General features: G+C 42.3%; 1 pseudogene; it reads right to left on the bottom strand.

Moving 5' to 3' along the window:
• Positions 1 to 1,145: 1,145 nt before the first annotated feature.
• On the bottom strand, positions 1,146 to 8,292 carry LOC111969150 (protein LSM14 homolog A-like; annotated as a pseudogene).
• Between the last annotated feature and the right edge of the window lie 264 nt (positions 8,293 to 8,556).

The raw sequence follows: 8,556 nt of genomic DNA, 5'->3' as shown, positions 1-8,556 counted from the left end.
AGTCCACAATCATCTCCTTTGTCTTGATCACATTGAGGGAGAGGTTGTTGTCCTGGCACCACACGGCCAAGTCTCTGACCTCCTCTCTATAGGCTGTCTTGTCGTTGTCGGTGATCAGGCCTACCACTGTTGTGTCATCAGCAAACTTAATGTGTTGGCGTCATGCCTGGCCATGCAGTCATGAGTGAACAGGGAGTACAGGAGGGGACTGAGTACGCACCCCTGAGGGGCCCGTGTTGAGGATCAGTGTGGCGGATGTGTTGTTACCTATCCTTACCACCTGGGGGCGGCCCGTCAGGAAGTCCAGTTGCAGAGGGAGGTGTTTAGTCCCATGGCCATTAGCTTATTGATGAGCTTTGAGGGCACTATGGTGTTGAACACTGAGCTGCTGTCAATAAATAGCATTCTCACATAGGTGTTCCTTTTGTCTAGGTGGGAAAGGGCAGTGTGGAGTGCAATAGAGATTGCGCCATCTGTGGATCTGTAGGGGCGCTATGCAAATTGGAGTGGGTCTATGTTTTCTGGGTTAATGGTGTTGATGTGATCCATGACCAGCCTTTTGAAGCACTTCATGGCTACAGACGTGAGTGCTACGGGTCGGTAGTCGTTTAGGCAGGTTACCTTAGTGTTCTTGGGCACATAGCTTCCGCTATATCGCTTTCATCTATCCAGTTGTTTTGGAAAGGAGTAGGACGAGAAGTAGCTAGGGAGCGAAGTGAAAAAAACAGTAAAGGCCCGTGCGCATGTCAAAATCTAATGTTTGTAAACAAACTACTGAAACTTCAGAAAAACTCAACCCATTGCTTTCCACAGAAGCATGTCTATAAAAAATATAACTCAAATAGATTTCCAAACTACATATACGTGTTCCCCCTTCTCTATAAAAGACCATAAACATATTTCAAATAGTAACTGAAGTCAGAGCCCTAAAGAGTAATTATAAAACATGGACCTACACAAATGCTATGAGCATGGAAGGTTTGGTAGAAGGCAATAATTACATTTCTCCTAAGATCTTGAAAAATATGTGAACTGAGTAGTGTAGAACATGCAGTGTCCACAATTCTTGGAAGGCAACTCTTGACTATCAATATAATAAAAACAAGGAAATGGTTATTGAACTTTTTTTTTTTTTTTTTTTAATCTTGAGTAAAAACTTGTCTGCAGAGGGCGGCCCACTTGAAGTACACCATGCTGTTCAACTGCTTTATTTAGAAACAATATCTGGCTTTATTATTCCAGAGGTCGGTAGGAGTAACTCATGTAATCAAAACGTTACAGCAATATGTAGGTAATATGCACTGTTTGAAATCTCAAATTAGCTCTGGACCTTACACCGATGTGGTTATTGCAAATGCCCAGGCTCCTGTGTATAATCCTTGTTCGGAGTCACTATTTTGTGTTTAATCACAAGGCAAGGCTGCCATAGCCTCGTACAAGCCATCCTGATTTCGCAAGCTCACAGATCAGGGTGATTCTTACAAGGCTAAGGCTGCCATACATTGCTCTGTATTATCAATCTGTACAACAATTCAGTAAAACTGCATTTATGAACTATAGGATATATTGGCCTAGTTGCCCAACATTTTTTTATGATCTAGATCAGGTTGATTTTGTAGTGTTTTCAAATAGTACATGTTACATATTGTCATCATACCGCAGGTCAATTAAGAGAAAGATAAATACATAACCCTCCTTCTAGCACTCCCAAACATACTGACAAAAAGTGAGAATATCTGAAACAATCCACCCCCATTCTCCGCTGGTTTAAACATCCAGTTCACATCCCTGTATCTTATAAGTAAAAATAAAATATCCCATATAAATCACTTGAAGAGGTGTGATTTGATGGATAATCCTCCAAACTGCTAGCGCTGGACAATAGACCGTGCTCAATAGACTTCCCCAAGCATGGGGAAAGGGACAAACATAGCAAGCTTAAAGCACCGATGCGGTTTATTACAAATGCTGGAATTGGATCACTAGGAATTCTTCCAGAAGCTTAGTAGATTGGTTTTAAGGCCTGGAGTAACTTCACTTTTTTTCATTTGTTTCCTTCAACCTCATGTAAATTTAGTGGTTGGACTTAAAATAAATCTATACCCAAACCTAGCTGTGCAGAATATTATCGCTGATGGCTGAATATGAAGATTTTTCCTAAGTTATACAGCCCTTACTCTCCAACATATTTTCTCACTTCAACGAATAGATGGGCAGTTCTCAATTTCTTTTTTCAGGACAAGCTTGTATGAGAATCACTTCTGTGCCAGGCTACTACGCAGTCCATACAACTGGCGAATGAGACAATTTTTCACTGAAGTTGCATTAGTGGGACTGAAAAACAAAAACACCAGCATCTTTTGGTTTAGAGTTGAGCACACCAGATTGTTGTTTTAGATACAACACAATACAAGGGCAAGCATGCCAATAGACCATCAGGTAAAGAAAGACAGTCTGCTAGAATTTTTTTAACATACATCAGTAACACTTGTTGAATTGCAAATTGTTTTGAAACAAACAGAATAAGTAGCCCAATGCTCCCAGTCCCATTCCATACTGCAGACAAGACCAATCTGCTTACACAGCAGTCTAAGTCAGAACCAGCTATCTTCTCTTGCAGGGCAAACATTTAGAGGTCAACAATGACTTAATTCCATAGACACTTGTTAAGCAGCTAGTTAAAACATGGCCGTTAATTCAATTCATATTCAAGCGCTGGGGAGATGGAGAAGGCTAGACAGACATTTCTAATGACTGATGCTCCAAGTCCAGTCATGATTGTTGCAGAAAAGCCTCCCTTGACTACACTAAAGAGCAATAGTCACCAACACTACATTTAACAAAAATATGCCAGAGCAAATATGTGCAGCGCACGCCATCACTGAATCACAAAGACTGCAGTCCTTTCTAACATGACCTGTAGTTGGCGACCAGCATTAGCAGATGTTGGGATACACTGGGCATTATTAGGGGGGGGGGGGGTAGAGAAAACTTCCCAACAGCTCTGAATCAATTCATTTCATATGCATTTCTAAAACTAGAAGTTAAGTAGCAACCACACAATATCTTTGGCAGAAATAACAGCGTTGATGCAGTAGAAAATACATTCCTTCAATATCCAGTAAGATTATAAAACGAACGATCCGATTACTGAAAATGCTCCATAATCCAAAGTGTTTTCAGGATGTCTGACCTACTCCAAATCTTGTATAAATAGCTTTGTTAAGGTGTGAACTGACTACCTTAATTTGAAAGGCAGGATCTCTACAAAAAATAAGTGAGCCTATGATTTAAAACATTTACATTTTATCTTTAGCAGGAACACCGAAACAAGAGTTTTCTCTGACTAAAGAAACTTGCAAAGTACAGCAGAACATCAAAAACACGGATAAATGGCTACTGAGATATAGACTAGGAAATATAAAAAACAAAAACTGTGACCCCGGCCGCTATGTAGCATTTTAGTGCTCCTAAGGTACATTGCAGGATATATCCAAAAAATAAAGCTATTTTCAGGATCAAAAGTACTCACAGTATCAGCGGGTTCTGCATTACATCTACACAAACAGAAACAATCAAATACAAATTTTAGTAAGAAACTCAAATAGATGCAAAAAAACTGAATAATTACACTGGAGTACGGTATTTACACAAGTTCTTATCCCTCTGATTACTGATAATATCAAACACGCCTCAAATTTTCAAAAGCACATATTCCAAGAATTGTTTAAAGAAGCTGCATTCACACCCGTTGAATCAAGCAGTCAACCCGCGTGCTGGTGGCAAATTTACAGAGTATGTCTTCCTTATTTGGACAAATATTCTGGACCATGAAGGCTACAATTCTTGGTGGATCCGTCTCTCTGGTGCACTACGCGGCCACTTTTGTATCCTTCTGGAAAAAAGCAAAACATGTTTAGACTTGTTGAACACACAACCAGCCTTTAATATGGAGACAAAGACTTGCTTCAAATTGAACTTTACTTGCATTATAAGTTGAGATTTGGTTGTCTCTGTCCTTTGTTGCAAAGTGTGTGCACATGTACATTTAACTTTTGATTAATAAAATCACCAAGCAATTTTAAATGTGGTGTAAACCAAATGGTAAGAATGATTTAGCTCTGTATTTCATATTCAACGAACTCCCGGCCACCTCTGCTGCCTCCTCGGAATCCTCCCCTGAAGCCGGGTGGGGCCCCACGTGGGGTCCAAAAGGAACCCTCTGCTCATGGCACGCCCCTCTCCCCCACGGAAAGCCCATGCCCCACGACTTCCTCTGAAGCCTCCTCGGCCTCGATTGTGCCTCAGTGGATGCCAAAGGTCTCCGAATTCATCCTCCTCTCCTCAGCCCAAGTCTGCCTCCTTGGGAATCCTGAACCCCAGATCGCTCAGCTGCTTTCCTGTAAATAACAAAATGAGACCTTTAATGCCAAAGACTAACCTACCGACATGCTTTGGATTTCCATTAGTATTAGACTATCAATTACCACAAAGCACATAAATAAAAATACAAAAATTGGTTAAGAGAGCAAAAGGGACATGCCTTGTATCATCAGAAGAGATGTTGTCAAGAAAGGACTTAGTCTTGTCGTAGTAACGTTGGCCACTACAGGTTCCCTTCCTCAGCATTGCATTCACTGTTCTGGGTCTCCACTCCAGAATCTGCCTTCTCATCCCATTTAAAAAGCCTTCTCTGGTTTATCAAGGCTTGGTCGGTCTATGTTGGACAATTAAAGAGGGGTTAAGACAATTTTCTTCATAAATTTGGATTAAGCTAGAGAGATAAAAAGAGTACACAAAAATATCGACAAGTCCAAATCAACCAGTGCAGACTTGGGATTTCAAGTAGGAACCCAGCTAGGCCATACATAACTGCTGCATGAACATGCTATAATAATTACAAATAGTACCCTTTCAGTTTGAGCTTTGTTTCTGAAACTCTTTTCAATCTCCTCCTTGTTGAACTGAGCGTTGGCAGTCTCAAAGTCAAAGTCTTGATCAAATTTCATGGGACCGTCCCGTTGTGGGTTGAAGCGGCCTCTTCCACGGTGACCACCTCCACGACCACGGCGCTGAGGGGGAGGACCACCAGCTGGGAAGACAGGACACCAGAGGTCCGACAATAATAACAAAGCAGCGTTTAGATGATCGTTTATTTTGAATCCATGTAGATCTTATCTTGACAGAAAAACATGGACACATTAATACCAGTAAGGCAGTATACAACAGAAGCTAGGGCGAGAGTTTAACAGGTTAACAAGTACACTGGTAGTTTCATGAGAACCAACTCACCACATTGACGGTTATTCCGGTTGTCGCCACCACCTTGCTCAGAATCTGGTCTGGTATTTTCTGAACCTCCAGGGCCTAAACAGTACAAAATAAAGGACCAAACTCACAATTATTTTGGCATATCAGTCAAGTACAACAATATTCTAAACTAGAAAGCCATATGGCCAGGTGCTTCACTTAGAGCTAGCTGATCAAGCAATTGTTTTAAACAGGCAATATAGACTAGTCTGTGTGACAGCAGTGTATTGTAGACATTCAGGCCAAGCCTGGCTACAGCCTCCCCTGCCAGCCTCACCCCTCCTCTGTTCCAGGATGTCTGGAGGCTTCTGGTTGCCCGGGTAGTGATGGGCCTGGCTGGTGGGCCAGCTGGGCTCCTTTGTCCCACTGGTGCAGGGCAGTGGTGGGGAAGTCTGCACTGCCTGCTCCAGGGAAGGGCTCTTCCTCAGAGGGTCCACTGGGACTGGTCCGACCTAGAGGACAAGGCAGGTTAGCCCAAGATGTACTCTTAAGGAGCCTACCATTACTCCTATAAGGTCCAATGACCTTATATGATATATTCAAAGGAAGACGGCTCCAGCAGCCAACATATACATATACACACACAAAACATTTTTAGTTTGTATTTGACCTTTTTTTACTCCCTAATTATTCGATCTTGGCTCATCGCTGCAGCCCCCAACGGGCTCGGAGAGACGAAGGTGGAGACATGCATCCTCCAAAACGTGTACCAACCAACTTAACTGCGCTCCTTAACACCTGCCAGCTTAACATGGAAGCCAGCCGCACCAATGTGTCAGAGGAAAACAGTTCAACTGGCATATGGAGTCAGCCCGTAGGCACCTGGCCAGCCACAAGGAGTCGCTAGAGCGCGATGAGCCAAGTAAAGCCCCACCGGCCAAACCCTCCCTTAACCTGACGACGCTGGGCAATTGTGCGCCGTCCTATGGGACTCCTGACCACGGCCGGTTGTGGCACAGTCCGGGATATGAAGCCGGGACTGTAGTAACGCCTCTAGCACTACTGCATGCAATGCCTTAGACCGCTGCGCCACTCGGGAGCCCCAAACACTCAATTTAAACATGAATATATTCTAAACTGCGATACGGTTCTAGAAACATAAAGCCCCTCACTTTGAAAATAATTTCACAACGGCAAAATATACACTTACAGTATACTGTTTAACCAGCTTTATCACAGTTGAAGCCAACAGTATTTTTCAGTGACACGTTTCTGGAAGCCTTCTTCAGTTACACACAGGTGTTTGGAGCATGCAAGATAGCTAATTTGCACAGGTGGTTCCTCCGCTTTCCGTAAACACACGCTGTAACATGGAGATATGGCCGTATGGGATCACTAACCCTATAAATGTAACCTTTTCTTTAATAATTTCTCTGATATGAAAGATAAGACCCTTATGCTTCTAAAACTGTACCGCAAGTGATGCGTGCTAAAGTTCAGATCGAGCGTTGGGTTCTTAACAAAACTCCCCCATACAGAAGACACCATCATCCAATTACTTGTTTACTTACTGGAACTGAGTGATCAAAGGCTAGCAGGGATGTGATTATAATAATGCAAGAAGTGCAGTGCTCCACTGATGTTAACTACATGCAGCATACCACATAAAATTGTATAATATTGAGGCAGATATGCTAAAGGGAAAAAAGTACTAGTTCCAACAGCATTGCATTACACACTGACAATACAAGAGCTTTCAAGATCATTCTTCATTTCAGACATCTCAGAATGATTAGAATGGCGAATCAACACAGATGAATGTTACCAACCTCCACCAACAACTCCAAACTGCTGGACACCAGGGGGCTTGGTTAAACTGGCTGTAAGGGGGACAGGAGCCCTGCTGCTAAAGGGTGCATATGAGCCCACAGACTGGAATGATGGGGGTGGAGCATTGGTGGATCCAATAGAGGACTGGGGAAGTAAAACAACATGTTAAACAACCACATACAGAACTATTAAATACATAAAAAGAAAATACATTTACAAATGAATCATCATTGACTAGAGCAATGGCCTGCTTACTTGAACAATGGCAGGGTCCTGAGGTAGGGAGCTGGTGGCTTTCGGTGGCTCGCAAACAGTCAGGTCCTTGATATCACTCCCTCTGAAGATGATGTACTCGAAGACTTCATCTCGTGGTGGAATTGGCCTGTCAGTAGGGCGGTCCTCAGTGCCAAAGGAGCGGACTGTTTGGATAAACAAATACCAGACAGAGATAGATTACAACAGTCACTATCATTGATTGTCTGACAGATAATCCGCTATTCATTGTATAGTCTAGTAATAACAAAATGAAACACCGTGCAGGATCTGATTTCCCATCACCACATTAACCGCTAACGTTAGCTAACTAATCATGCAAGTGAGCTGAAACGAAAACCCGGTCAACTAACTAATGCAACAACAAAGTATGAATGAAACAGGCCAGGGCATTTGCAGTGAAACGGGCTAGCTAAATTAGCTCTGCTAACTTAAACTAGCCTGCTACAAGCATTATTAAGCATTCGACAAAGCTAACTACTAGCTATGCTAACTAGCATTGTGAACAATTTGACAGTGACAGACTAAATGCCTGCACCCCATTACTAGTAAAAAAGTGAGGTGTTTTCAATTTATCGACTTATTTTTTTGCAAGGTATACGTTTTAACTTACCTTTGGCGAGAGCAACAGTCGAATTTTCGGTGTCAATTGTGTATAAAATTCCTTCATAACGAATCTCGGCCTTCGAGATTAGGCTAATTTTACTCCCGATGTAGGGCGTCCCTCCACTCATACCGTCTTCCTTTTTCTTTGAGTGTGGAAAATAAATATATATTACAAAAGTATATGGCAAGTAACTAGCTACTTTATTTAGTCCTGTTTGTACAATTCTAACAAAGAATATTGCCCGTTCGTTCCACCAACTTGCTAGCACCACGACATGGCCGTTTTCATATGATGCCTTGCCTCACCGCATAGAATGGTGGGAAATCGTCTCTGTAAACCGTAAATATCGCGAGTTTTCACGGGATCATGCTACCTTTCTAAGATTACTGGTCTAAAGTTAGTTTTGTGTTTCTCGCCCTACTGAATACTTTCTGGGATTGGGAGAGGGAAACTGATCCTAGATCTGAGACTGCCAACTAGAGTTTATGTACATTTTTCATTGCTGCCACTGGATATTTTATTGCCCATCTCTCTCGCCCATCCCTTATGCACAAAAATACATAAAAAGACAACGTTTGTTTAATTAAGCAATTTCC

This window comes from Salvelinus sp. IW2-2015, linkage group LG10, assembly GCF_002910315.2.
Source record: "Salvelinus sp. IW2-2015 linkage group LG10, ASM291031v2, whole genome shotgun sequence".
NCBI lineage: Eukaryota > Metazoa > Chordata > Actinopteri > Salmoniformes > Salmonidae > Salvelinus > Salvelinus sp. IW2-2015.
The sequence above is the reverse complement of the archived record's forward strand: the minus strand, read 5'-3'. Positions and strand labels throughout refer to the sequence as shown.